The sequence below is a fragment of the Lolium perenne genome, chromosome 6 (assembly GCF_019359855.2).
Source record: "Lolium perenne isolate Kyuss_39 chromosome 6, Kyuss_2.0, whole genome shotgun sequence".
In the NCBI taxonomy this organism is placed as follows: domain Eukaryota; kingdom Viridiplantae; phylum Streptophyta; class Magnoliopsida; order Poales; family Poaceae; genus Lolium; species Lolium perenne.
Window position 1 is genome coordinate 228,908,496 of NC_067249.2, and position 26,983 is coordinate 228,935,478.

General features: G+C 46.3%; 2 long non-coding RNA genes and 3 pseudogenes across 2 annotated transcripts; 1 reads left to right on the forward strand and 4 right to left on the reverse strand.

Annotated features, from left to right (window-relative positions):
* Positions 1 to 239: 239 nt before the first annotated feature.
* Positions 240 to 1,458, reverse strand: LOC127305919 (uncharacterized; annotated as a pseudogene).
* A 3,640-nt stretch (positions 1,459 to 5,098) lies between these two features.
* LOC127305918 (uncharacterized) lies at positions 5,099 to 6,317 on the reverse strand (annotated as a pseudogene).
* Positions 6,318 to 9,952: 3,635 nt separating this feature from the next.
* LOC127305920 (uncharacterized) lies at positions 9,953 to 11,166 on the reverse strand (annotated as a pseudogene).
* A 2,668-nt stretch (positions 11,167 to 13,834) lies between these two features.
* Positions 13,835 to 16,041, forward strand: LOC127305924 (uncharacterized). Its single transcript, XR_007854235.2, has 2 exons — positions 13,835 to 14,458; positions 15,568 to 16,041. It is a non-coding gene; the product is annotated as an uncharacterized lncRNA (long non-coding RNA).
* Positions 16,042 to 17,428: 1,387 nt separating this feature from the next.
* On the reverse strand, positions 17,429 to 18,032 carry LOC139832152 (uncharacterized). Its single transcript, XR_011746816.1, has 3 exons — positions 17,961 to 18,032; positions 17,747 to 17,854; positions 17,429 to 17,655 (listed from the first exon to the last, which is right to left on the reverse strand). It is a non-coding gene; the product is annotated as an uncharacterized lncRNA (long non-coding RNA).
* Positions 18,033 to 26,983: the final 8,951 nt, after the last annotated feature.

Consider the following 26,983-nt stretch of genomic DNA (forward strand, 5'->3'; position numbering starts at 1 on the left):
ATGTTTCTTTTTCTCGGTAGAATGATGTTTGCTATATATCTCAAAATTAATGTCTATTTACATGAAATTGTGGCTTAAGTATTAAATTTTGCAAATTAAGCCCTCAAGCTCTATTTAGTAATCATCTCTTTTTTTGGAGTAAATTTGGTAATCATCTCTCTTGGTCTCCTTTCGCACAACTAGAGGAACCCCTTGTAACGAAGAAATGGTGAAGAAGATGAGAAATGTAAGCGGTGAACTATCTTGAAAGGTGGTTCTTGCTCAATGAGTAAAAACTAAATCTGACAAAATACACATTGAAAACTGGGATGTAAATTCCAGTTGTATTCGTATATGTTTCAGTCACTTCAATCAGAGTCAAAAGCGAGCGGAAGCAACTAATTGACCATCTGGACTGATTTTAAAATATAAATGGAGCGGCGGCTTCTTCTTTCTTGTTCTTGCCAAGCAACGAATAAACCTTCCATGGTTCTTGCTGTTCAACCCCGAATTCCACGCTATTGCCACTCACACTGATGCCCTTGTCCTTGGCTCCGTGCTAGTAGCAATTTCAGTTACCCTGATGACCTGATCCCCTTGAGAAAGTCATATTGGCTCCATGCTAGTAGCACGGTGCTACCAAGCTGTATTGCTAAATGGACGTTTGATAGTAATTCAGAATTTGCAATGTTCCATCATCATGATTTCGTGCAACCCATCCCAGATGACCTGCTCCCTCGCCACCGGCCGTCCTTGTTCAGGCAGCCGCGGCACGGCGACGACGCATTTGAACCGCAGTTCTCGGGATGGCTATCCGACAAGCACTGCGCCGCCCAAGAAGAGGCCGACGTTGTTGAAGATGCGGCCGCGACGGGGAAGTTGAGCTTGGCGCGGTGGCCGCGGAACTCGAGCGCCGCGACGTCGTAGGCGCGCGCGGCGTCGGCGGCGGTGTCGAAGGTGCCGAGCCACTCGCGGACGGCGCGGTGCGGATCGCGGATCTCCGCCGCCCACTTCCCCCACGGCCGCTGCCGCACGCCGCGGAACTTGCTCCCCCTCCTCGCACGCCGCTTGCCCACGCCGCCATTCTTCACGAAGCTCGCGGCAGAGCACTCTTCGCCCTCGCTGCTCGAGCCGGTCGTCGCCGCCACGGCGTTGGCGAGCTCGCAGCCGAGGCACCCGTTGGTGCCGCACCTAGCGCACGCGGGAGCGGCGGCGGGAGCAAAGGGCGGCGTGGACGGCTCGAGGTGCAGCAGGGTGGGGACGACGGCCGCGGTGTCCCCGGAGACGACGGAGATGAGGGCGCGGAGGATGACAGAGTTCTCTTGCTCGGAGTTGAGGAACTGGAACCCGCGCTCCAGCTTTGGCACCATGACGGCAGCTCGTGTAGCTCAGCTGTGGCGTAGAGTGAGGTCGGTGTGTCGAGAAAGTTTCGCGATCTGAGTTGAGTTCTGGTGATTCCGCTCTGATGTTTCAGGTTGTTTGCTTCCGTGGGTTTTATACTTGATCGAGAATGTCCACGCGCATTTAGAACACGTTTACAACCCCCTGACGGCTGGCTGGCTGGCTGTGACCCATTTTCAGCTGTCCTGTCCACACACGTTATCTAGTGAAATTTGGCTGGCTTTTAGGCAAAAATCACTTTGGCAACATCTGGTGATTTTGACCAGTCGGTGCATATTTAGGCAATCTTGGTGCACGTGGACTCTAATTAGTGTGTTCCTTTTAAAAATCGACAATCATATAGGAGTATTTGAGTTTTAAACTTTATTGAAAAAAATCAGAATGTAACCAGTAGTGTACCAAAAATGTGCAAACCAATTGGAAATAGTTTGTATTTTGATATAGAAATGACAAATGTGTGGATCTGAGTGTAACATTTTCAAATCTATAAAAACTAGCAAATCTTGTCATTTTCATGTAGCCCATAATAAAAATAAGTTTGCACTACGATTTTGCATGCTTGCAGCATATATCATTGACGAAGTCCATAATTGTTTACAATTTTCTAAAACTTAGAAATATATTTTTTGAATATTTTAATATTGATAGATCTTATGCCGGAAGAACTTTTAGATGAGCAAGTGACCTCGTTTATGCGGTAGATTAAAAAATGCAAAAATGTAGAGTTGAGTATAGTGAACGATGCACATTTCCAAACCCCAAAAAATATCAGAATTTATCATTTTTGCTCGCTTGTAGTTTGTTTCTAAAAAAAAGCAAGCTACATGTAGGTCCAACTCCAAAGCGATTCTTTGGTACCAAGTTATTCCAGTTTTGTAAGGGCCAGTAGCTTACTAGAGGAACGAAGCTTGGGCGTTCCCCTCCCCGCTACAGTAGGGAGGGGTGATGACTTTCTGAACACCACCCAGAGATCCACCTTGATTGTCGTCGGATCGTCGATTCCCTACCCTCAACGGACGCTTCAGCAACGATAGGGTGGGGAATCGTTGATCCACAGCATGTATATATTGTAGGTCTAGGTTGCCTGCTGGCAGCGCTGAGGAGGCGGGGTGGTTGGTGTGGCGTTTTGAGGCGAAGCTCTTCCCCTCTAGCGGTGACGCTCTCCGGAGTTTCCGTGATCGAGTCTTCGCCTTCCCCGAGCTCGCAAGTCTTCGTATCTCTCGAGCTCGTCAAACTCTCACCGGTGTCGGCGTGGCGGTCGATCTGAAGCTTGATGAAGAAGGATGAGGAGGTGATGTGGAGTCTCGCGACGAAGATGGTGGTCCGCGGTGTAAGATCTCAGGAGTTGGCGACCAGCGACTTCCCACCCGCGGAGGGGTTGTACCTGATCCAAGCCATCAAGGGGTGCAGTGGCGGCGGCGCGCCACCATCGACATCGGGATCCAGAGGACTTGGATGTATATTTTTCCTTTTAACTGGATCTATCTGTAAGAAGAGGACTTTAATATCATTACCTTTTCCTGCAAAAGAAGAAGAGAAGTAGCTTACTGTACAGCCAAGGAGAAGCGGTGGCAAGTTGCGACCTCGCGCGCGCGCGCTGCCTGTCGAAGTGAACGCTGACACATGCGTATTTGACCTTGACCACTTGTTGGAGTAAATTATTACGACCATGAGGTGACGGTGCAAATAGAAAATAGAAACGTCACTGGTTGGAACCTGCATTACCCAGCCGAGCTTCTCTGTCGAAGTGAACGCGCGCTGACAAAATGAAGGCGTGGTTGAAGTTGGCCATTTGTGGAAGAAGGATGATCCGAGTTCCCACCGTCGCGGCCGGGGCAGGTGTGAAAGCGACGCGTAGTACAGGATAAGGCCCGATCGATCTGGAGCGTCGTTTTCTAGCACGCGCGGCTGAGGTCGACGCCAGCCGTCAGGTCGGCTCGCCTAACAACTTGCTAGTAACAAGGGAGATGGATCGTGAGACGTGCTCTTCGCGTCCTCGCCGACGTGGATGTCGGCGTACCCAGCTGATACAGTCCGAAACTGAATGTTGCTTTCAGGCCGGCTCCTGCTCGATAGCGACCAAGTCGTAGTGCTCGCTCTGATAGGAGATCGGCGGCATGTTTTTCGACTTTTGTATGTTCTGAAGTACTTCCCTCTTCTTTGAATGAATGCAAGCAGAACTCCAGCCGTTCCAGATAAAAAAAAGATATTCTGAAGTACTCACTCTCTTAAGAAAATAGGCGACTAAGTTTTATTTAGATATTGTTTTATCTACATGCTGAAATACGTCTGGATTGCACCGATCTGCATGATTTCAGACCGGAGGTAAAAAACCAGCTGTGGCAGATGCCCTACCCGTGTCTTCAATTTTTGTTATTGCACGACCTCTAAAGTGGTCGGTTTGGCCTCTCAAAGTGGGGCTTCAAGCCTCATTTTTAGAGACACCTATATAATTTCCAACTCTTCTCTTCCAACGCCGCCGCCACCGTTGAAATCCCATCCCGCCGCGCGCCGAGACCCTCACAATCGACGGTGGAGGGTATGACCATCCCGTGATCGGTATCTCCGTGACCTCTCACGCCTCCCCCTGCCAACACCAATTCAATATGGTTTCCGGTTGTGCTTCGTCGATTCTAGTGCCCAAGATTTTTCCTTGCTTGACTCTGAGGCCCGAAGGATCCTCTCGACACCAACGGCAAGCACCCTCATCATGGTCCCTTCCATATCACAGCTTTTGCCTGATCCGCTGCCACTCACGTTATCATCTCGTACATCCCTAGTGTCATGGGACACAAACAAGTACATTGAGCCTTTCGACGACGGTAGGAACAACAACTCCAAAGCCAACGATGTACACTTGTATAGGTTTTGCTTGATTGGGATTCTTTCTTTTTTTTTGCAACAAGCAACATTTCTAGAACTTGGTTTGTGGATGCGTTATTCGTGGTTTGCAAGCAGAGTGCAAGTACTATCTGAACAGATAATGTTTGCTTATTTTGGAAGATTCAAACTTTACAATCAAGGAGAAGAAGAAATCTCCATGAAGAAAGGAAGAGGCTGAATAGATTCTAGGGCTAGCAACCGGGCAAATATTTGATCCATTTTTTGTCATTATAGTAAGCAGAAGAACTAGTCTTGAAAGGTGTACCTGACTTGTGAGATTTACAAAATCTCAAACTTGTGGACATATTTCAGGATGATAGATTTCCAACCTTGCGAAATGTATTAAACTAAATCCAGTGACAGTCGGAACGCCATAGTGATATCCACACTTTCCCTAAGAAAGTCAAATATTATAGGACATCTTGTCAGAAACTCAAATAATGGATGGTGATGATGCGACTGTGCTATTCGGACACGCTATCTTTCTTTTTTTGGCTTGCTTATGTAGAATTAATAAGAATCCACGACGATTTTGACCAGTAGGTGTATTTATTGTAGAGTATAATTTGATTCAATGTTACTAGACATTTGTGTCGATGTTTCTTTTTCTCGGTAGAATGATGTTTGCTATATATCTCAAAATTAATGTCTATTTACATGAAATTGTGGCTTAAGTATTAAATTTTGCAAATTAAGCCCTCAAGCTCTATTTAGTAATCATCTCTTTTTTTGGAGTAAATTTGGTAATCATCTCTCTTGGTCTCCTTTCGCACAACTAGAGGAACCCCTTGTAACGAAGAAATGGTGAAGAAGATGAGAAATGTAAGCGGTGAACTATCTTGAAAGGTGGTTCTTGCTCAATGAGTAAAAACTAAATCTGACAAAATACACATTGAAAACTGGGATGTAAATTCCAGTTGTATTCGTATATGTTTCAGTCACTTCAATCAGAGTCAAAAGCGAGCGGAAGCAACTAATTGACCATCTGGACTGATTTTAAAATATAAATGGAGCGGCGGCTTCTTCTTTCTTGTTCTTGCCAAGCAACGAATAAACCTTCCATGGTTCTTGCTGTTCAACCCCGAATTCCACGCTATTGCCACTCACACTGATGCCCTTGTCCTTGGCTCCGTGCTAGTAGCAATTTCAGTTACCCTGATGACCTGATCCCCTTGAGAAAGTCATATTGGCTCCATGCTAGTAGCACGGTGCTACCAAGCTGTATTGCTAAATGGACGTTTGATAGTAATTCAGAATTTGCAATGTTCCATCATCATGATTTCGTGCAACCCATCCCAGATGACCTGCTCCCTCGCCACCGGCCGTCCTTGTTCAGGCAGCCGCGGCACGGCGACGACGCATTTGAACCGCAGTTCTCGGGATGGCTATCCGACAAGCACTGCGCCGCCCAAGAAGAGGCCGACGTTGTTGAAGATGCGGCCGCGACGGGGAAGTTGAGCTTGGCGCGGTGGCCGCGGAACTCGAGCGCCGCGACGTCGTAGGCGCGCGCGGCGTCGGCGGCGGTGTCGAAGGTGCCGAGCCACTCGCGGACGGCGCGGTGCGGATCGCGGATCTCCGCCGCCCACTTCCCCCACGGCCGCTGCCGCACGCCGCGGAACTTGCTCCCCCTCCTCGCACGCCGCTTGCCCACGCCGCCATTCTTCACGAAGCTCGCGGCAGAGCACTCTTCGCCCTCGCTGCTCGAGCCGGTCGTCGCCGCCACGGCGTTGGCGAGCTCGCAGCCGAGGCACCCGTTGGTGCCGCACCTAGCGCACGCGGGAGCGGCGGCGGGAGCAAAGGGCGGCGTGGACGGCTCGAGGTGCAGCAGGGTGGGGACGACGGCCGCGGTGTCCCCGGAGACGACGGAGATGAGGGCGCGGAGGATGACAGAGTTCTCTTGCTCGGAGTTGAGGAACTGGAACCCGCGCTCCAGCTTTGGCACCATGACGGCAGCTCGTGTAGCTCAGCTGTGGCGTAGAGTGAGGTCGGTGTGTCGAGAAAGTTTCGCGATCTGAGTTGAGTTCTGGTGATTCCGCTCTGATGTTTCAGGTTGTTTGCTTCCGTGGGTTTTATACTTGATCGAGAATGTCCACGCGCATTTAGAACACGTTTACAACCCCCTGACGGCTGGCTGGCTGGCTGTGACCCATTTTCAGCTGTCCTGTCCACACACGTTATCTAGTGAAATTTGGCTGGCTTTTAGGCAAAAATCACTTTGGCAACATCTGGTGATTTTGACCAGTCGGTGCATATTTAGGCAATCTTGGTGCACGTGGACTCTAATTAGTGTGTTCCTTTTAAAAATCGACAATCATATAGGAGTATTTGAGTTTTAAACTTTATTGAAAAAAATCAGAATGTAACCAGTAGTGTACCAAAAATGTGCAAACCAATTGGAAATAGTTTGTATTTTGATATAGAAATGACAAATGTGTGGATCTGAGTGTAACATTTTCAAATCTATAAAAACTAGCAAATCTTGTCATTTTCATGTAGCCCATAATAAAAATAAGTTTGCACTACGATTTTGCATGCTTGCAGCATATATCATTGACGAAGTCCATAATTGTTTACAATTTTCTAAAACTTAGAAATATATTTTTTGAATATTTTAATATTGATAGATCTTATGCCGGAAGAACTTTTAGATGAGCAAGTGACCTCGTTTATGCGGTAGATTAAAAAATGCAAAAATGTAGAGTTGAGTATAGTGAACGATGCACATTTCCAAACCCCAAAAAATATCAGAATTTATCATTTTTGCTCGCTTGTAGTTTGTTTCTAAAAAAAAGCAAGCTACATGTAGGTCCAACTCCAAAGCGATTCTTTGGTACCAAGTTATTCCAGTTTTGTAAGGGCCAGTAGCTTACTAGAGGAACGAAGCTTGGGCGTTCCCCTCCCCGCTACAGTAGGGAGGGGTGATGACTTTCTGAACACCACCCAGAGATCCACCTTGATTGTCGTCGGATCGTCGATTCCCTACCCTCAACGGACGCTTCAGCAACGATAGGGTGGGGAATCGTTGATCCACAGCATGTATATATTGTAGGTCTAGGTTGCCTGCGGGCAGCGCGGAGGAGGCGGGGTGGTTGGTGTGGCGTTTTGAGGCGAAGCTCTTCCCCTCTAGCGGTGACGCTCTCCGGAGTTTCCGTGATCGAGTCTTCGCCTTCCCCGAGCTCGCAAGTCTTCGTATCTCTCGAGCTCGTCAAACTCTCACCGGTGTCGGCGTGGCGGTCGATCTGAAGCTTGATGAAGAAGGATGAGGAGGTGATGTGGAGTCTCGCGACGAAGATGGTGGTCCGCGGTGTAAGATCTCAGGAGTTGGCGACCAGCGACTTCCCACCCGCGGAGGGGTTGTACCTGATCCAAGCCATCAAGGGGTGCAGTGGCGGCGCGCCACCATCGACATCGGGATCCAGAGGACTTGGATGTATATTTTTCCTTTTAACTGGATCTATCTGTAAGAAGAGGACTTTAATATCATTACCTTTTCCTGCAAAAGAAGAAGAGAAGTAGCTTACTGTACAGCCAAGGAGAAGCGGTGGCAAGTTGCGACCTCGCGCGCGCGCGCTGCCTGTCGAAGTGAACGCTGACACATGCGTATTTGACCTTGACCACTTGTTGGAGTAAATTATTACGACCATGAGGTGACGGTGCAAATAGAAAATAGAAACGTCACTGGTTGGAACCTGCATTACCCAGCCGAGCTTCTCTGTCGAAGTGAACGCGCGCTGACAAAATGAAGGCGTGGTTGAAGTTGGCCATTTGTGGAAGAAGGATGATCCGAGTTCCCACCGTCGCGGCCGGGGCAGGTGTGAAAGCGACGCGTAGTACAGGATAAGGCCCGATCGATCTGGAGCGTCGTTTTCTAGCACGCGCGGCTGAGGTCGACGCCAGCCGTCAGGTCGGCTCGCCTAACAACTTGCTAGTAACAAGGGAGATGGATCGTGAGACGTGCTCTTCGCGTCCTCGCCGACGTGGATGTCGGCGTACCCAGCTGATACAGTCCGAAACTGAATGTTGCTTTCAGGCCGGCTCCTGCTCGATAGCGACCAAGTCGTAGTGCTCGCTCTGATAGGAGATCGGCGGCATGTTTTTCGACTTTTGTATGTTCTGAAGTACTTCCCTCTTCTTTGAATGAATGCAAGCAGAACTCCAGCCGTTCCAGATAAAAAAAAGATATTCTGAAGTACTCACTCTCTTAAGAAAATAGGCGACTAAGTTTTATTTAGATATTGTTTTATCTACATGCTGAAATACGTCTGGATTGCACCGATCTGCATGATTTCAGACCGGAGGTAAAAAACCAGCTGTGGCAGATGCCCTACCCGTGTCTTCAATTTTTGTTATTGCACGACCTCTAAAGTGGTCGGTTTGGCCTCTCAAAGTGGGGCTTCAAGCCTCATTTTTAGAGACACCTATATAATTTCCAACTCTTCTCTTCCAACGCCGCCGCCACCGTTGAAATCCCATCCCGCCGCGCGCCGAGACCCTCACAATCGACGGTGGAGGGTATGACCATCCCGTGATCGGTATCTCCGTGACCTCTCACGCCTCCCCCTGCCAACACCAATTCAATATGGTTTCCGGTTGTGCTTCGTCGATTCTAGTGCCCAAGATTTTTCCTTGCTTGACTCTGAGGCCCGAAGGATCCTCTCGACACCAACGGCAAGCACCCTCATCATGGTCCCTTCCATATCACAGCTTTTGCCTGATCCGCTGCCACTCACGTTATCATCTCGTACATCCCTAGTGTCATGGGACACAAACAAGTACATTGAGCCTTTCGACGACGGTAGGAACAACAACTCCAAAGCCAACGATGTACACTTGTATAGGTTTTGCTTGATTGGGATTCTTTCTTTTTTTTTGCAACAAGCAACATTTCTAGAACTTGGTTTGTGGATGCGTTATTCGTGGTTTGCAAGCAGAGTGCAAGTACTATCTGAACAGATAATGTTTGCTTATTTTGGAAGATTCAAACTTTACAATCAAGGAGAAGAAGAAATCTCCATGAAGAAAGGAAGAGGCTGAATAGATTCTAGGGCTAGCAACCGGGCAAATATTTGATCCATTTTTGTCATTATAGTAAGCAGAAGAACTAGTCTTGAAAGGTGTACCTGACTTGTGAGATTTACAAAATCTCAAACTTGTGGACATATTTCAGGATGATAGATTTCCAACCTTGCGAAATGTATTAAACTAAATCCAGTGACAGTCGGAACGCCATAGTGATATCCACACTTTCCCTAAGAAAGTCAAATATTATAGGACATCTTGTCAGAAACTCAAATAATGGATGGTGATGATGCGACTGTGCTATTCGGACACGCTATCTTACTATTTTGGCTTGCTTATGTAGAATTAATAAGAATCCACGACGATTTTGACCAGTAGGTGTATTTATTGTAGAGTATAATTTGATTCAATGTTACTAGACATTTGTGTCGATGTTTCTTTTTCTCGGTAGAATGATGTTTGCTATATATCTCAAAATTAATGTCTATTTACATGAAATTGTGGCTTAAGTATTAAATTTTGCAAATTAAGCCCTCAAGCTCTATTTAGTAATCATCTCTTTTTTTGGAGTAAATTTGGTAATCATCTCTCTTGGTCTCCTTTCGCACAACTAGAGGAACCCCTTGTAACGAAGAAATGGTGAAGAAGATGAGAAATGTAAGCGGTGAACTATCTTGAAAGGTGGTTCTTGCTCAATGAGTAAAAACTAAATCTGACAAAATACACATTGAAAACTGGGATGTAAATTCCAGTTGTATTCGTATATGTTTCAGTCACTTCAATCAGAGTCAAAAGCGAGCGGAAGCAACTAATTGACCATCTGGACTGATTTTAAAATATAAATGGAGCGGCGGCTTCTTCTTTCTTGTTCTTGCCAAGCAACGAATAAACCTTCCATGGTTCTTGCTGTTCAACCCCGAATTCCACGCTATTGCCACTCACACTGATGCCCTTGTCCTTGGCTCCGTGCTAGTAGCAATTTCAGTTACCCTGATGACCTGATCCCCTTGAGAAAGTCATATTGGCTCCATGCTAGTAGCACGGTGCTACCAAGCTGTATTGCTAAATGGACGTTTGATAGTAATTCAGAATTTGCAATGTTCCATCATCATGATTTCGTGCAACCCATCCCAGATGACCTGCTCCCTCGCCACCGGCCGTCCTTGTTCAGGCAGCCGCGGCACGGCGACGACGCATTTGAACCGCAGTTCTCGGGATGGCTATCCGACAAGCACTGCGCCGCCCAAGAAGAGGCCGACGTTGTTGAAGATGCGGCCGCGACGGGGAAGTTGAGCTTGGCGCGGTGGCCGCGGAACTCGAGCGCCGCGACGTCGTAGGCGCGCGCGGCGTCGGCGGCGGTGTCGAAGGTGCCGAGCCACTCGCGGACGGCGCGGTGCGGATCGCGGATCTCCGCCGCCCACTTCCCCCACGGCCGCTGCCGCACGCCGCGGAACTTGCTCCCCTCCTCGCACGCCGCTTGCCCACGCCGCCATTCTTCACGAAGCTCGCGGCAGAGCACTCTTCGCCCTCGCTGCTCGAGCCGGTCGTCGCCGCCACGGCGTTGGCGAGCTCGCAGCCGAGGCACCCGTTGGTGCCGCACCTAGCGCACGCGGGAGCGGCGGCGGGAGCAAAGGGCGGCGTGGACGGCTCGAGGTGCAGCAGGGTGGGGACGACGGCCGCGGTGTCCCCGGAGACGACGGAGATGAGGGCGCGGAGGATGACAGAGTTCTCTTGCTCGGAGTTGAGGAACTGGAACCCGCGCTCCAGCTTTGGCACCATGACGGCAGCTCGTGTAGCTCAGCTGTGGCGTAGAGTGAGGTCGGTGTGTCGAGAAAGTTTCGCGATCTGAGTTGAGTTCTGGTGATTCCGCTCTGATGTTTCAGGTTGTTTGCTTCCGTGGGTTTTATACTTGATCGAGAATGTCCACGCGCATTTAGAACACGTTTACAACCCCTGACGGCTGGCTGGCTGGCTGTGACCCATTTTCAGCTGTCCGCCCACACACGTTATCTAAATGAAATTTGGTGGCTTTTAGGCAAAAATCACTTTGGCAACATCTGGTGATTTTGACCAGTCGGTGCATATTTAGGCAATCTTGGTGCACGTGGACTCTAATTAGTGTGTTCCTTTTAAAAATCGACAATCATATAGGAGTATTTGAGTTTTAAACTTTATTGAAAAAAATCAGAATGTAACCAGTAGTGTACCAAAAATGTGCAAACCAATTGGAAATAGTTTGTATTTTGATATAGAAATGACAAATGTGTGGATCTGAGTGTAACATTTTCAAATCTATAAAAACTAGCAAATCTTGTCATTTTCATGTAGCCCATAATAAAAATAAGTTTGCACTACGATTTTGCATGCTTGCAGCATATATCATTGACGAAGTCCATAATTGTTTACAATTTTCTAAAACTTAGAAATATATTTTTTGAATATTTTAATATTGATAGATCTTATGCCGGAAGAACTTTTAGATGAGCAAGTGACCTCGTTTATGCGGTAGATTAAAAAATGCAAAAATGTAGAGTTGAGTATAGTGAACGATGCACATTTCCAAACCCCAAAAAATATCAGAATTTATCATTTTTGCTCGCTTGTAGTTTGTTTCTAAAAAAAAGCAAGCTACATGTAGGTCCAACTCCAAAGCGATTCTTTGGTACCAAGTTATTCCAGTTTTGTAAGGGCCAGTAGCTTACTAGAGGAACGAAGCTTGGGCGTTCCCCTTCCCGCTACAGTAGGGAGGGGTGATGACTTTCTGAACACCACCCAGAGATCCACCTTGATTGTCGTCGGATCGTCGATTCCCTACCCTCAACGGACGCTTCAGCAACGATAGGGTGGGGAATCGTTGATCCACCGCAGGTAGATCTTGTAGGTCGAGGTTGCTGCCGGCAGCGCCGAGGAGGCGGGGTGGTTGGTGTGGCGTTTTGAGGCGAAGCTCTTCCCCTCTAGCGGTGACGCTCTCCGGAGTTTCCGTGATCGAGTCTTCGCCTTCCCCGAGCTCGCAAGTCTTCGTATCTCTCGAGCTCGTCAAACTCTCACCGGTGTCGGCGTGGCGGTCGATCTGAAGCTTGATGAAGAAGGATGAGGAGGTGATGTGGAGTCTCGCGACGAAGATGGTGGTCCGCGGTGTAAGATCTCAGGAGTTGGCGACCAGCGACTTCCCACCCGCGGAGGGGTTGTACCTGATCCAAGCCATCAAGGGGTGCAGTGGCGGCGGCGCGCCACCATCGACATCGGGATCCAGAGGACTTGGATGTATATTTTTCCTTTTAACTGGATCTATCTGTAAGAAGAGGACTTTAATATCATTACCTTTTCCTGCAAAAGAAGAAGAGAAGTAGCTTACTGTACAGCCAAGGAGAAGCGGTGGCAAGTTGCGACCTCGCGCGCGCGCGCTGCCTGTCGAAGTGAACGCTGACACATGCGTATTTGACCTTGACCACTTGTTGGAGTAAATTATTACGACCATGAGGTGACGGTGCAAAATAGAAAATAGAAACGTCACTGGTTGGAACCTGTTACCCAGCCGAGCTTCTCTGTCGAAGTGAACGCGCGCTGACAAAATGAAGGCGTGGTTGAAGTTGGCCACTTGTGGAAGAAGAAGGATGATCCGAGTTCCCACCGTCGCGGCCGGGGCAGGTGTGAAAGCGACGCCTAGTACAGGATAAGGCCCGATCCATCTGGACCGTCGTTTTCTAGCACGCGCGCGCGGCTGAACTCAGGTCGACGCCAGCCGTCAGGTCGGCTCGCCTAATTGCTGGTAACAAGGGAGATGGATCGTGAGACGTGCTCTTCGCGTCCTCGCCGATGTTGGATGTCGGCGTACCCAGCTGATACAGTACGAAACTGGATGTTGCTTTCAGGCCGGCTCCTGCTCGATGGCGACCAAGTAGTAGTGCTCGCTCTGATAGCAGATCGGCTGCTTTTTTTCGGATGATATTTGGTTGGCTTCTGAGATTAGTGGATAATATATAATACCAAATTTTGAAATTAATGAAGTGGTTCAATTCTAGACAGTCTACAAATCCATTCAATCGAAAACACTAAGATTCAATTGTATCAGAAACTACCTAGCTCGGAGGGAGTACCAGACGAGTAGAACCTGTGATTAGGAGAAGCAAAGCTGCAGAAAATGTAATCAACCTGACGCTAAGTTGGTTGAGACCTGCAAATCCAACAAAAAGCAGACGCACATGACCTCATAAGGACGGAGGTGGCTAGTAAACAAAGGAAATCCGAACCAAGCAGCGGGAGCAGGAGTGGAGGGCACGACGGCTGGGACGGGTTCTGGCCGTTAGGCGAGCCTACGGTAATGGCGTGGCGACGCACGCGTTCCAGCCTCAGCGAGGGTGGGAAAGGGTTTGAGCCGGTCGATGTTGTGCGTGGTTTACTCATCGTCTATGTTCTATCGGCCAGTTCGACATCATGGGGCAGAGAAAGGCTTCTACATCCCGGGCTGAAACCAAAAATATCCATACATAATAGGCCGGGCAAATCGCTGCGCCCCGAGCCATGGCCCTGGTTGCCCAGGGTGTGGCTCCGCTCCTGCTTGAATGAATGCAAACAGAACTCCTGCCGTTCCAGATACAAAAATGTTCTTAAGTACTCACTCTCTTAAGAAAATAGGTGACTAAGTTTTATTTAAAATAGGAGCTCTTTTACGGTGATTGGCACGGAACTTTGGTTCCGTCTAATTGAATCTGGGTTCCGTCTAATGTATTTTTCGTAGCCGTTGATTAAATCGATGTGTAACTTCTATAATACTTCAACAATTCTAAACGGGCGTTTTAAAGGTCAACTCATCAGATCATAATCAGAAAAAAAGAACAAAAAGCTCATCAAATCGTCCTTCTTCTCACGAGCGCCCGCCATGGCCGCCGCCCTCTCCTCAATCGCGCCGTCAGCCGCCGTGGCCGCCCCCTCTCCTCCATCGCATCTCATCGTGACCTTCTCCTACCTGATTGGCCGCTGCCGCCATCATCCAGCCCGTCCTTGTCTCCCCGGGGATCGATGTGGCCTTCTTCTCCTACCTGACGAGCGCCACCCCCTCCTCACCAGTGAGATCCCGGCCGCCGCCTAACCCGAGATCCCGTCCGCTAGAACGCCGCGCTCTGCTCAACGGCGGGATCAGAGCCGCCAGACTAAACAACGGGATTCTCTTGAGCAGGTACTAGAAGCCATCTGTTAATTGATTTTGTTCCATGACTTTTGGTCAATTTCAGTTTAGGTGTGTTTCCGAAAGCACTAACCGTCACGCGGTAGCAGCAGAGTATTTGGCTGTTTTAGATCAAACCTAGTTTAAGTTCTAGGCAGGAGTCAATCAATAGTACTATTTTAGTAACCTGATGTTGGTTTAGTGATTAATTGCTTTGGCTAGTGTTCTGGTAGCAAACAGAAAAGAATAATTGTTTTGGTGCTGTATAAAGTTACTTTGGACACCATGATACGATCTGAATGACAGCCTTGTAGTATTGGCTGAATGTGTGCTTCGGTTTAGCTGCTTAGGAGAGGATGCCCAGCTTTTCACGTACATGATGCTCTTGTTGCTGCTAGTAAATTTTAGTAACTTAACTCCCTTTCGATTCTTGGGCTGATCAATTGCAGCTCTTGGTTATTCTTGTCACACATTTGTCGATTTCGTTTTTCGTTTTCACCACCGCGTTGGCCTTGCTGAATATTTTAAGAGCTAAACTTTCAGTCTTTTCATTCAATTTTCATCGCATGGAGCTTTATGGTGTCATGATCAGATTACCTGCTCTCTTCACCTCACATTTTGTTTAGTTGGTCAATTCTTCTCCAACTAATTTTATTATACCTCATTCATTGCAGTACTTGTATTGGTTTGGTCACAACTAGCAGCTAGCTCTAGCATATAGTTTTATGTTTGAAGGTCGGATTTACCGTTTGTGGTAGTTAGATTCTTTGCAGTGTTCTATGAATACATGAAGGATATTGCCATATTTTTTTATCGTAGGAGCGATTGTACACTAGAGGGTACGTTTTACATGCCACTGTTAGTAATGCAACCCTTGTACCTTTTCTCAGCGGTCAATTATGTCGGTCTGCTTTCTTCTATTGCTTGGCTGGTGCATATGCTGGATAATCCTTTTAAATTTCTAGGTGCTTTTCTTTTCATGGTGCATATGAAGCTTTCAATGCTTATATACTCAGTGTTTTGCTGAAGTTTTGATTACAATGCCTGATAAACTCTTGGTACTTAATCAACTAGTGTAGAGATCTCACGGTCTTCCCTCTGTTTTGCGTTTGCTGTTGCAGCAGGGACCTATGTCCCCTCTTGGGTTCAAGGAGCAGGAGTGGTTCTCCGACATCGACATGTTCCACCACGACCAGGCACCCGCCGCCAAGAGGGTTAGAACCACAACAGAGGTCCCGGACCTCTTCAGCTCGCCGCAGCTGGCAAGGAACACTGGCTTCTACAAGACAGTCGGCGCCAGATAAGAGCAAGCTGGTGCCAGGACAACATCGTCCCAGCACCCTTAATCCTCTATGGTGGTGGACGTGTGCGACTCCCAGCACGGACGCAAGGACAACATCGTAGAAACCTCCGCTGCCGTCTAGAAGGCGCTCGGCCACAGTTTACTTCTAGCATCACTGCATCTGTCACCCGCAGTTTGTATTCCGTGAAAAAGTATTTTCTTGTATTATGGCCTTAGTAATGTGGACAACAAAAAAACATGTGGACAATTGGCCTTTGTGGTGGAAGAGAGGTACTGTGAATTGCTCCTGCCAGTTGCTAACTTGAAGTATCTGTTACACATCCGGACTGTGAATTGCTCCTGTCAATTCAGTTTCGGTGATTGTTGCTGATTGTACCATACACAACCGAACAAAGATACATGTTACATAATGGAGTAACCCAATTTTGTGCTGACCTACTATTGTTTCCCACATGCTCCAGTTATTATGCTACTCTGTATTGCTCTAACCTTCTACTCTGACCATTGGGTGTTCTTACTTCAAACATCATGACTCCACAAGGCTCTTAACTCCTAGAAAGCTGTGACTATTGGTCAGAAACTCATCTGTAAGAATTATTTAGCTGTGTTTGTTCTAGAAAGCTCCTAATTCATATAAGCATCTAAGTTGATCCATTCAGCATCTAAGTTGATCCATTCAGGACCAGAAAGGTCACCCGGATTTCCGCAGAACCTCTAATTCAACACAGTGATGATTCATATTGTTGCAGCACCTAGAGGAGGCCGGCGGTGATTCACACCCACAGGGAATCATCGTGTGACTCAGACAATGACTGATAATGGGGCTTCATCTTTGACAGTGGCAGTGTGGTATCTTGCGTTTCATCTCTCAGAGTTGCTAGACGTTGCAGCCGCCGCTCCTCCCCTCTCCGGCCTCGACAAACATCGCCACTGCCGCCCCGACTGAGCGCTTCCCGCCGTCCCCTCCCATCCGCCGCCCCGACCGAGCCTCCCTCTGTCGCGGGGATCTCCGGGACAGGCTGGTCCGTCGCGGGGATCGCTGGGACAGGCCGGCCGGCGCTTTCCCCTCCCCTCCGTCACAAGGATCGCCGGGACAGGCTGGCCAGCGCCTTCCCCTCCCCTCGTCGTCCCATCCGTCGCGGGTATTCGCCGGGACTCCGTCGCTGTCCCCTGGCCATCACCTGCGTCGCGGGGATCGCCGGTTTTTGAGAGACGAGCGGATGAGTGAGAGAGTATGAGAGATGGCGTTTAGTGATTTTTTTATTTATGAGTGATACGATGGCCACTATTAGAAAAAGGGGCAATAGGCCCGGTCCATTTGGGCCTTCAGTCCCGGTTGCCGAACCGGGACCAATTAGGCGGGACTAAAGGGGGTACCCTTTAGTCCCGGTTCAAAGATTAACCGAGCCTAAAGGCCTCGACACGTGGTGCGGCCAGGGAGCTCGCGGTGGAAGGCCTTTGGTCCCGGTTCGTGGTATGAACCGGGCCTAGGTTTCTCTGCCGCGGCAGAGAATTGCTATTTCTCTGCCGCGGCACAGATTTAGGCTGTACCAGCGTTTCTCTGCCGCGGCAGAGAAACAGGGCGTTTCTCTGCCGCGGCAGAGTTTCCCGTTTCTCTGCCGCGGCAGAGTTTCAGCAATGCATATATATCATTCAAGAAACCACAAAAAATCGTCATGAATATATATAGACATCGTCAACAGTACACGACATAGTCAACACAGTACACGTAATGCATGCATATTTACAATACAACATCTCCTCGACGAATATCCTCCGCCGTCACGATCTTCCGATAGTGCTCTCCACCTGGGGTAAGGACCTCGGTAATAAAGAATCCCGCGATTTCCTCTTGAATTGCTTTTATTTGATCCGCTGTTATGAGAGTGTCCCGCAGGCATGTCATCTATATTTAAAAAAGGAGATCAATATATGAATGGAACTCAATACAATAGATGGTACTAATTAAGATTAATTGTGAAATTTTGTTATCGTACACGAGTGTGGTGTATACGGGCATCCCCACCCTTGGGACAGGCCATGTCACGCATGAAGGTGCAGACGTAGTATCCACATAAGTTATTCCCTTGTTCCTGCCTCATACACTTTACGAAAAAATAGTTCGATCAAACTAATAATCAAGCATCGTATTGAAAGTAAATATCATATATAAAGTTTCACGGACATAGTTATATATATAGTACTACTTACAGGGTAATCTTCAAATGTAAGCTCCGGTTTCCATTTACCTGGAACAGTATTGATGAACCGTTTCCAAGCCCTGCCCGGCAAAAAATAATGAGTAAATGAGTAATTGATTAGTTGATGATATCTTCGAATTAGAGCAGATGAAGATGCCAATACGAAATTGATTTAAACTACCTCTGGAGGATGGCAGCCATGTCCGCCCATTCCGCATATTCTTTACGTTTCGAGTCCATGACTTTTACGACTCCAAGGTGAAGATCAATGATTAGGAGAATAAAGTGGAAACTGCACAAGCATAGCTCAATGATTACGAGAATAAAGTGGAAGGTGCACAAGCATAATGTATGTTATATATAACACTCACTTGAAGTTGTAGGGAAAGAATATATCCTCTTTGTCTGCTTGCTTCTCTAAAAACATTACGATGTTGTCCTCTGTGTCCTTGGCGAAGTCTCGAACCATAACTTCATGAACTGTGTTTGGGTCTATGAACCCCAGCGGTAGGAGCTTGCCTCTTTTGTATTCCAGCTTCTTCATTCTGCATAATTAAATGTATAGCGTACACAAAGAATATAATGAGGATAATTGTTAGTGCAAATGAATGAGCTACAAACTTAATTACACAAATAAATCACTTACAGCAGTAGTAACCGATGACAGCTTTGTCGAGGCGTCTTGATTGAATAACTCAAACAGCTTCTTCTAACTCAAGGTTTATCTCGTCTTTCCCCCGGAAGTAATGCTCATCTCTAAGATACACCGTGAGGTAGGCATCACCTCTTCGACAGGCTTTCAGGTACCAGTCATGCAACCTTCGCATCTGAGTCCCTAGACGCGCGAGCTCGCCAGGTTTGACGAGATCAGATCCGTATCTATACTTGTTTACCACTTGAGCCGTTGGATAGTAATCTTCATACTCAACTGATGCTCCCTGAGCTCTAGCCGCCCGTTCGATCATCGATGCCGTCTCTGGATCATGATAGGGCTCCACGATGAAGTGGGGTACGGCCTGAATGTCCTGCTGTCCAAGCTGGGCGACTTTTTGCTTCTTTGCTCGCTCTAGAGGACTGTCCAAGAGAGCGGTCATAATCAGCTCTCAGCTCAGGTCTCTTCATTCTCGTCTCGGCAAAGTGCTTCACTGTCTGCGGTGGAATAAACATCTTCTTCGGCGCAAGAAACGCCTTTTGCTCTTTAGTCTGCTCATGTGGTAACTGATACGTCTCCAACGTATCTATAATTTCTGATGTTCCATGCTTGTTTTATGACAATACCAACATGTTTTGTTCACACTTTATATCATTTTTATGCGTTTTCCGGAACTAACCTATTGACAAGATGCTGAAAGGCCAGTTGCTGTTTTTCTGCTGTTTTTGGTTTCAGAAATCCTAGTAAGGAAATATTTTCGGAATCGGACGAAATCAACACCGAAAGTCTTAGAATTCCCGGAAGCATCCAGAACACCCGAGAGCCGCCAGAGGGAAGCCCTGGGGGCCCCACACTACACCCTGGCGCGGCCAGAGGGGGGGCCGCGCCGCCCTATGGTGTGGTGGCCCCAGGCCCCCTCCGAGGCTGCCCTTCCGCCTATTTAAAGCCTCCGTCGCGAAAACCCTATCACGTTCGACGAAACCCACAGAAACCTTCCAGAGCCGCCGCCATCGCGAAGCCAAGATCGGGGACAGAGTCTCTGTTCCGGCACGCCGCCGGAACGGGGAAGTGCCCCCGGAAGGCTTCTCCATCGACACCGCTGCCATCTCCACCGCCATCTTCATCACCGCTGCTGCTCCCATGAGGAGGGAGTAGTTCTCCATCGAGGCTCGGGGCTGTACTGGTAGCTATGTGGTTCATCTCTCTCCTATGTACTTCAATACAATAATCTCATGAGCTGCCTTACATGATTGAGATTCATATGATGATGCTTGTAATCTAGATGTCATTATGCTAGTCAAGTGAATTTTACTCATGTGATCTCCGGAGACTCCTTGTACCACGTGTGTAAAGGTGACAGTGTGTGCACCGTGTGGGTCTCTTAGGCTATATTTCACAGAATACTTATTCACTGTTATGAATGGCATAGTGAAGTGCTTATTTATATCTCTTTATGATTGCAATGTGTTTGTATCACAATTTATCTATGTGCTACTCTAGCAATGTTATTAAAGTAGTTTTATTCCTCCTACACGGTGTAATGGTGACAGTGTGTGCATCCGTGTTAGTACTTGGTTTATGCTATGATTATGATCTCTTGTAGATTATGAAGTTAACTATTGCTATGATAGTATTGATATGATCTATTCCTCCTACATAGTGTGAAGGTGACAGTGTGCATACTATGTTAGTACTTGGTTTAGTCATATTGATCTTTCATGCACTCTAAGGTTATTTAAATATGAACATTGAATTGTGGAGCTTGTTAACTCCGGCATTGACGATTCGTGTAATCCTACGCAATGTGTTCATCATCCAACAAGAGTGTAGAGTATGCATTTATCTATTCTGTTATGTGATCAATGTTGAGAGTGTCCACTAGTGAAAGTGTAATCCCTAGGCCTTGTTCCTAAATACTGCTATCGCTGCTTGTTTAATGTTTTACTGTGTTACTACTGCTGTGTTACTACTGCTGCGTTACTACTGCTTGTTTACTGTCCTGGGCAAAGCACTTTTCTGGTGCCGTTGCTACTTATTCATACCACCTGTATTTCACTATCTCTTCGCCGAACTAGTACACCTATTTGGTGTGTTGGGGACACAAGAGACTTCTTGCTTTGTGGTTGCAGGGTTGCATGAGAGGGATATCTTTGACCTCTTCCTCCCTGAGTTCGATAAACCTTGGGTGATCCACTTAAGGGAAAACTTGCTGCTGTTCTACAAACCTCTGCTCTTGGAGGCCCAACACTGTCTACAGGAAAAGGAGGGGGGCGTAGACATCAAGCTATTTTCTGGCGCCGCTGCCGGGGAGGAAAGGTAAAAGGTACTCACACTCCGGATCTCGGCTACCAAGCTATTTTCCGGCGCATTGTAAGTACTCAAAGCTATTTCCTTTAGATCCTGCAATTGCATCTTTTTGTTTCTTGTTTACACTAGTTTGGCATAATGGACAAAAATGAGCTTCTTATGCTATTTCCTGATTTAAAACATGGATTGTTTGATGCGAAAATTAAAAAACCTATGGAATCTTATTTGCATGCTGGTAGTAATATTAGTATGAACGCTTTGAACACCATTGTTGATAATGATATAGAAAGTTCTAAGCTTGGGGAAGCTGGTTTTCATGATCTTTTTAGTCCCCCAAGCATTGAGGAGAAAATTTTCTTTGATGATACTTTACCTCCTATTTATGATGATTATAATGATAGTGGTCTTTTGGTTCCACCTACTATGGAGAGTGAATTTGATTATGATTACAATATGCCTCCTATATTTGATGATAGCTACTTTGTTGAATTTGCTCCCACTACAACTACTAATAAAATTGATTGTGCTTATGTGGAGTATAATAATTTTATGCATGAGACTCATGATAAGAATGCTTTATGTGATAGTTATATTGTTGAGTTTGCTCATGATGCTACTGAAAGTTATTATGAGAGAGGAAAATATGGTTGTAGAAATTTTCATGTAACTAAAACACCTCTCTATGTGCTGAAATTTTTGAAGCTATACTTGTTTTATCTTCCTATGCTTGTTACTTTGCTCTTCATGAACTTGTTTATTTACAAGATTCCTTTTCATAGGAAGCACGTTAGACTTAAGTGTGTTTTGAATTTGCCTCTTGATGCTCTCTTTTGCTTCAAATACAATTTTTTGCGAGTGCATCATTAAAACTGCTGAGCCCATCTTAATGGCTATAAAGAAAGAACTTCTTGGGAGATAACCCATGTGTTATTTTGCTACAGCACTTTGTTTTATATTTGTGTCTTGGAAGTTGTTTACTACTGTAGCAACCTCTCCTTATCTTAGTTTAGTGTTTTGTTGTGCCAAGTGAAGCCTCTAATCGAAGGTTGATACTAGATTTGGATTTCTGCGCAGAAACAGATTTCTATCTGTCACGAATCTGGGCTGTTTTCTCTGTAGAAAAATCAGAAAAATATTCCAATTTACGTGCGTGTTCCTCAGATATGTACGCAACTTTCATTAGTTTTGAGTTTTCTGATCTGAGCAACGGAAGTATTTATTAAAAATTCATCTTTTCGGACTGTTCTGTTTTGACAGATTCTGCCTTTTATTTCGCATTGCTTCTTTCGCTGTGTTGGGTGGATTTCTTTGTTCCATTACCTTCCAGTAGCTTTGAGCAATGTCCAGAAGTGTTAAGAATGATTGTGTCACCTCTGAACATGTGAGTTTTTGATTATGTACCAACCCCTCTAATGAAGTTTATGAGAAGTTTGGTGTGAAGGAAGTTTTCAAGGGTCAAGAGAGGAGGATGATATACTATGATCAAGAAGAGTGAAAGCTCTAAGCTTGAGGATGCCCCGGTGGTTCACCCCTGCATATATCAAGAAGACTCAAGCGTCTAAGCTTGGGGATGCCCAAGGCATCCCCTTCTTCATCGACAACATTATCAGGTTCCTCCCCTGAAACTATATTTTTATTCCGTCACATCTTATGTGCTTTACTTGGAGCGTCTGTATGCTTTTATTTTTGTTTGTGTTTGAATAAAATTGGATTACATCATGCTTGTGTGGGAGAGAGACACGCTCCGCTGTAGCATATGGACAAGTATGTCCTTAGGCTCTACTCATAGTATTCATGGCGAAGTTTCTTCTTCGATAAATTGTTATATGGTTGGAATTGGAAAATGATACATGTAGTAATTGCTATAAATGTCTTGGGTAATGTGATACTTGGCAATTGTTGTGCTCATGTTTAAGCTCTTGCATCATATACTTTGCACCCATTAATGAAGAAATACATAGAGCATGCTAAAATTTGGTTTGCATATTTGGTCTTTCTAAGGTCTAGATAATTTCTAGTATTGAGTTTGAACAACAAGGAAGACGGTGTAGAGTCTTATAATATTTACAATATGTCTTTTATGTGAGTTTTGCTGCACCGGTTCATCCTTGTGTTTGTTTCAAATAGCCTTGCTAGCCTAAACCTTGTATCGAGAAGGATTACTTCTCATGCATCCAAAATCCTTGAGCCAACCACTATGCCATTTGTGTCCACCATACCTACCTACTACATGGTATTTCTCCGCCATTCCAAAGTAAATTGCTTGAGTTCTACCTTTAAATTTCCATTCTCCACCTTTACAATATATAGCTCATGGGACAAATAGCTTAAAAACTATTGTGGTATTGAATATGTACTTATGCACTTTATCTCTTATTAAGTTGCTCGTTGTGCGATAACCATGTTCACTGGGGACGCCATCAACTACTCTTTGTTGAATTTCATGTGAGTTGCTATGCATGTTCGTCTTGTCTGAAGTAAGAGAGATCTACCACCTTATGGTTAAGCATGCATATTGTTAGAGAAGAACATTGGGCCGCTAACTAAAGCCATGATCCATGGTGGAAGTTTCAGTTTTGGACATATATCCTCAATCTCATATGAGAATTATTAATTGTTGTTACATGCTTATGCATAAAAGAGGAGTCCATTATCTGTTGTCTATGTTGTCCCGGTATGGATGTCTAAGTTGAGAATAATCAATAGCGAGAAATCCAATGCGAGCTTTCTCCTTAGACCTTTGTACAGGCGGCATAGAGGTACCCCTTTGTGACACTTGGTTAAAACATGTGCATTGTGATGATCCGGTAGTCCAAGCTAATTAGGACAAGGTGCGGGCACTATTAGTATACTATGCATGAGGCTTGCAACTTGTAAGATATAATTTACATGATACATATGCGTTATTACTACCGTTGACAAAATTGTTTCATGTTTTCAAAATAAAAGCTCTAGCACAAATATAGCAATCGATGCTTTTCCTCTATGGAGGACCATTCTTTTACTTTTATGTTGAGTCAGTTCACCTATTTCTCTCCACCTCAAGAAGCAAACACTTGTGTGAACTGTGCATTGATTCCTACATACTTGCATATTGTACTTGTTATATTACTCTATAATGACAATATCCATGAGATATACATGTTACAAGTTGGAAGCAACCGCTGAAACTTAATCTTCCTTTGTGTTGCTTCAATGCTTTTACTATGAATTATTGCTTTATGAGTTAACTCTTATGCAAGACTTATTGATGCTTGTCTTGAAGTACTATTCATGAAAAGTCTTTGCTATATGATTCAATTGTTTACTCATTGCATTTACATTGTTTCGAATCACTGCATTCTCTCATATGCTTTACAATAGTATGATTAAGATTATGTTGGTAGCATGTCACCTCAGAAATTATCTTTTATCGTTTACCTACTCGAGGACGAGTAGGAACTAAGCTTGGGGATGCTGATACGTCTCCAACGTATCTATAATTTCTGATGTTCCATGCTTGTTTTATGACAATACCAACATGTTTTGTTCACACTTTATATCATTTTTATGCGTTTTCCGGAACTAACCTATTGACAAGATGCCGAAAGGCCAGTTGCTGTTTTCTGCTGTTTTTGGTTTCAGAAATCCTAGTAAGGAAATATTTTCGGAATCGGACGAAATCAACACCGAAAGTCTTAGAATTCCCGGAAGCATCCAGAACACCCGAGAGCCGCCAGAGGGAAGCCCTGGGGGCCCCACACTACACCCTGGCGCGGCCAGAGGGGGGGCCGCGCCGCCCTATGGTGTGGTGGCCCCAGGCCCCCTCCGAGGCTGCCCTTCCGCCTATTTAAAGCCTCCGTCGCGAAAACCCTATCACGTTCGACGAAACCCACAGAAACCTTCCAGAGCCGCCGCCATCGCGAAGCCAAGATCTGGGGGACAGGAGTCTCTGTTCCGGCACGCCGCCGGAACGGGGAAGTGCCCCCGGAAGGCTTCTCCATCGACACCGCTGCCATCTCCACCGCCATCTTCATCACCGCTGCTGCTCCCATGAGGAGGGAGTAGTTCTCCATCGAGGCTCGGGGCTGTACCGGTAGCTATGTGGTTCATCTCTCTCCTATGTACTTCAATACAATAATCTCATGAGCTGCCTTACATGATTGAGATTCATATGATGATGCTTGTAATCTAGATGTCATTATGCTAGTCAAGTGAATTTTACTCATGTGATCTCCGGAGACTCCTTGTCCCACGTGTGTAAAGGTGACAGTGTGTGCACCGTGTGGGTCTCTTAGGCTATATTTCACAGAATACTTATTCACTGTTATGAATGGCATAGTGAAGTGCTTATTTATATCTCTTTATGATTGCAATGTGTTTGTATCACAATTTATCTATGTGCTACTCTAGCAATGTTATTAAAGTAGTTTTATTCCTCCTACACGGTGTAATGGTGACAGTGTGTGCATCCGTGTTAGTACTTGGTTTATGCTATGATTATGATCTCTTGTAGATTATGAAGTTAACTATTGCTATGATAGTATTGATATGATCTATTCCTCCTACATAGTGTGAAGGTGACAGTGTGCATACTATGTTAGTACTTGGTTTAGTCATATTGATCTTTCATGCACTCTAAGGTTATTTAAATATGAACATTGAATTGTGGAGCTTGTTAACTCCGACATTGAGGATTCGTGTAATCCTACGCAATGTGTTCATCATCCAACAAGAGTGTAGAGTATGCATTTATCTATTCTGTTATGTGATCAATGTTGAGAGTGTCCACTAGTGAAAGTGTAATCCCTAGGCCTTGTTCCTAAATACTGCTATCGTTGCTTGTTTAATGTTTTACTGTGTTACTACTGCTGTGTTACTACTGCTGCGTTACTACTGCTTGTTTACTGTCCTGGGCAAAGCACTTTTCTGGTGCCGTTGCTACTTATTCATACCACCTGTATTTCACTATCTCTTTGCCGAACTAGTACACCTATTTGGTGTGTTGGGGACACAAGAGACTTCTTGCTTTGTGGTTGCAGGGTTGCATGAGAGGGATATCTTTGACCTCTTCCTCCCTGAGTTCGATAAACCTTGGGTGATCCACTTAAGGGAAAACTTGCTGCTGTTCTACAAACCTCTGCTCTTGGAGGCCCAACACTGTCTACAGGAAAAGGAGGGGGGCGTAGACATCAGTAACAACTCTGGAGTCTGTGCCCTCATTGGAGTTGATGATCTCTTCGGAGCTGTAGGAGGTGCCGCGGACCGCTTCCTCTTTTGCTTAGGTGGAGGCGGCGGAGTCTCCTGACAAGGAGGAGGAGGCGGCGGAGTATTTTCACGCGGAGGAGACTGGTCATGGATAGGGGAATCATCATCGCGCAGAGGAGAATCATCACGCGGAGGAGACTGCACAGGTGGCGGAGGAGGCGGAGGTGGCCTGCTTGTTGGCTTCTCACCTGGAAACACAATGTTCTCCTTCCGCCATTGCACGGTGGTTCTACGGGCTTCTCCCAGTTCTTTGATTTCCCCATCTTCACCTGCAGGGTGCTCAAGCACCAACCCCTCATACTCTCTCAACACTTCATCCACCATCACAACAGCAAAGTCGTCTTGGACCGGACGGCAATGGTAAGACCTTGTAGGTAAGAGGATGCCGACCGCCGCCTTGAAGGATAGGTTGAAAACCTTAACATGCAGCTCACAAGGACGGCTCTCAGTGAGATCATCCACGGGGGGTAGCGAGGAGGCTCGACCACCTGGTCATCATCATCATCATTATCCACCTGCTGAGAGGAAGCCACGCTGCTTTTCCGGTGTGGTTGAGATTGCAGCGGGGCGAGGGCATTGAGCAATGCAGGATCTACAGCCTGCCCCCGAGCCATCTGAGATGTAAGTATTTGGGTTACCATGGTTAATTGGGCTTTCATGGTGCTCATACCCTCCTCTAAGTTAGCCAGGCGGTCTGTTTCCCTTGCCTTCCTCCTCTCATGGCTTTTATCAGGAAATCTCTTCCTTTCCGCAGGAAAGACATACTTCCACGGAACGGAGCCTTCTGTGCCTCGTGTTCGTCCGCCGTGTTCTTTGTTCCCAAGGGC